This window comes from Arachis stenosperma, chromosome 9, assembly GCF_014773155.1.
Source record: "Arachis stenosperma cultivar V10309 chromosome 9, arast.V10309.gnm1.PFL2, whole genome shotgun sequence".
Lineage (NCBI taxonomy): Eukaryota > Viridiplantae > Streptophyta > Magnoliopsida > Fabales > Fabaceae > Arachis > Arachis stenosperma.
The window spans coordinates 1936486-1940124 of NC_080385.1; the positions used below are offsets into that span (position 1 = coordinate 1936486).

At 28.9% G+C, this 3639-nt stretch overlaps 1 long non-coding RNA gene across 1 annotated transcript; it reads left to right on the forward strand.

The window, feature by feature from the left end:
• The first annotated feature begins 1536 nt into the window (after positions 1–1536).
• Positions 1537–2899, forward strand: LOC130951194 (uncharacterized). Its single transcript, XR_009073865.1, has 2 exons — positions 1537–1706; positions 2225–2899. It is a non-coding gene; the product is annotated as an uncharacterized LOC130951194 (long non-coding RNA).
• The last annotated feature ends 740 nt before the right edge of the window (positions 2900–3639 follow it).

Here is a 3639-nt window from a genome sequence, read left to right on the forward strand (position 1 = left end):
TGCAAAGCCACTCACATGATAATTTCTCCGTTGACGTTGACCAAGTGGAGTCTTATTAATTAAGTGCTAAATTATTCCCCTCTTATACCTACTGCACTCATCACTTCATCACCATCATAGACACATGCATGTCACTTTCATTTCACCACTAAAGATATATATATTTGGTGACTGAATTTAGTTTTATATACGATTACAACGATTAAATTAAATATTAAATTTATTATTATTTATTAACTATTATATGTCTGTTTTAACGTTATCATAAGTTGTTATAGGTAAGACAGTAAAGGCAGTCAAAAAATAACTAGGAAAAAGATGCATAAACATTTATAAATTCAGTTCCTACATATTTTTTAATTAATTTGTAAAAAAAAATACTACTCTCCAAAATTTAAACATTATTTGTCCCTCTTTTGCAGGCTCAATTAATTATATTGACTATGTTAAATTATTAATATTTTTTGGAGTGCGTGAAAGATTAATATAAAAAATTTATTAAATTTTTTTAAATTAAATTATTAAAATAATATTTAAAAATTTAATTATCACAATGGGAGCATAGTGAAATTGCGATGCATGTATGGTAGCATGTAGTAGAAGGACACCATTTATGCTATTAGTCTAAAAGTGTGGTTAGTGTTCCCTTTTTTTAGATTAATTATACATAATTAAGTTATTATATAAAATAAGTATGTGTGTCCAACTTTTTTTGGTATAGTATTTATTTGGTAGTCTGTAGACATTGGTAACATAATTTTATTGAAAAAAAATGAATAAGTCATTGTAAAAAATATTACAAAAAAAAGTCATTCTAAACAAATATTTTTATACGATTTTTTTTTTATAAGAGTTTTGTTTTACAGGATCAACCTAAAATTTAAATTAACAATGAAATAAGAAAGACACGATGACTTAAGTAATAGACCATAATTATTGATACAATTATATAATACAATTATGAGTAATATTATGAGCAATTTCTTCAATAAAATTGAACAAATTCTTATATTATTTGTAAGTTATTTATAAATATTCACAAAATGCAATTATGATTTGGCAGAAACTTATATTTTGTCCAATTCATAAAAAAATAATCTAAATTTTATAAAAATATGAATTAAAAAATATTTGAGAGCATGTTATAAATATTTAAAACATACGTCTTTTATGATTATTTATTATATAAATTATTAAGAGAAAGAAAATTTTTTCGAGGGGATTGTAATAATAATAATAATAATAATATTATTATTATTATTATTATTATTATTATTTTACTAGGGAATGTAATTATATTTGAAAGAGGTAGTAATATATGAAAATATTTTCAAAACTTTACTCCTCAACCCAACTTTTTTGCATTCCAACTAAAACATTAAATCAACAACTAGTCAGCCAAACAGTCTTGGCCCAGCAACAAATCCATTGAATTTTAAATCGGTTTTATTCGGTTCGGTTTGATTTATATAATCGAACCGAAACGAACCGAACCGCATATCACTATATATACCAGATTCTTCTCACCCAGAACACACCCACTCAGTCACTAACACCCTCTCTGAACTCTCAGACTTTCTTCTTTCTGAGTCTCATCTTCTTTTCAGTCACGGCGCCCCCTCCCCCTTCTCATTCACGCCATCATCGTCTTCTCAGTCACGCAGCCGCCATCCTCCATGTCTCCTCACGAAGCCTCCGTCCTAAAGGTTCACACTTTACCCTTTCTGAATCCCAAGATTGATAAACTATGCATGTCTTTTAATCAAGTTGTTTTTGGATCTTTTTGTTAAATTTTGTCCTTTGTTTTTCATCTGTTTTTGTTATAATTTGTTAAATTTTGTCTCTTATTCTTCTTGAAGGAGTCTGTTATGTTGACATGGTTTAATCCAGGAATGTGCAGAGAAAATTTTGGACCGTTGAAAAAATCTGTATTGCTTGTTCTAGCCTCAACATAGGGAAAATTCATGCTTCAGTATACTTGTTTTTGTGTTTTTGTCAGTCAAATTGGATCCCTTATTTGAGGAACTATATAGAAATCGGTTTTTATAAACAATTTTAGTTATTACTCTATCAATGGTTGTTACCATATGTCATATGCAAGTTCTTTCTTTATGTTAATGTGATCATATATGGTTGCATATATTTGTTTTTATATACAATAAATTGCAAGTATGATGATTAATCCTTTTTTCTTTTTTCAATCTGTATATTGATTTGGTACCAGTTACCTGCAGTATTGGTTGTTTTCAACAGTGAAAATGTATATGGTGGCGATCGAAAACCCCTAAAGAGATGAATGGCTATCATGCTTTGAGTGTTGAGTTCTAAACTTTTTTCGTGAATATATATATAAAATTCTCCCTTACTTCTAGACATTTGAACTCAATAATTTTATTGGAACCAATTAAAAAGTTTTGGAAGTTTGTTTCTTAGTATCTTGTTTTGCGTAACAGTTCAATCAATGACAGATTTCAATTGTGTTACTTAATTCTAAAATATTATTGCTAAGCGGCAATAATTTGAGAGATAATATGTAACGAGTATCAACAAATGTCACTCTTTTAGATTTGTCTTATTAGTTAAGGAGTTGCAACTTATGAAGTAAATCAAAATAATATGATGGCGAGCATAGTGGAAGGATAAATTAAAAGAGCGACCTTTGGGGATATTCGTGGCTCATTACTTCTCAACTTATTGCCACTCAACAATAATACTTTGGAATTAAGCAATACTTTTGAAATACTGCCATTGATTGAACTCTTATGCAAAATAAGATGCTGAACTTGATCAGAAACAAATTTTCAGAACTTTTCAATTGATTCTAATGGAATTCTTGAGTTCAAAATGTTTAGAAGTGGTAGAGAGTTTTGTGTATATATCCACTAAAAAAAGTTTGAAACTCAATGCATTCAATATCAGAGTTCCAAGTTAAAAAGGAGGGATCCATTGAAGATCAAAGTCAAAGATCAATGATTGTAAGCCTAAACTTAAATCTTCTAGGCTTGAAAAGGAGAATTTTTTTTTTTCACAAATATTTCCGGTAAAGGTTTTAAATCAACATATAAGACAATCAAAGATGATATATTTTTCAAACTTATAGGAAAAAGACTTGTAAAAAGAACCAAGTCTTGTTTTTCAAGTTGATCCACTCAAATTAAAATGGATTCATTGAGATCATCCTAATCTAAATATAAGGATTTAAGGCCTTGAAAGTATGAAAGTGTGTCAGGAGGTTGGTCTTGCATCTAATTTTTGTAGAGGTGAATAATTGATATTCCACAATTGAGATTGAAAATTTAACTTGCTAATTTAGCTGACACAAAGTAATTGACAAAAAGAACAAGGATTTTAAGTGCAGTAAAATTGATATACTGAAGGGATGGATAAATGTCCTGAAGTCTCCGATGATAATTCCCAACATGCATACGAGATTCAACTTCATCCTTCAATTATACCATGTAACATATGTACCATTTAATTTGTAAGCAATACCAATCTAATAAGAAGCAACGGCAATTATTGCACCAGAATCGTTCCGAAATTAGAGTACACGTTTAACCAATTCATCAAGAAGATGCCAAGAATTGAAGCATTTACAAGTTGCATGCAAGTGTCTTGATTTGATTGGTGGATGCGTAT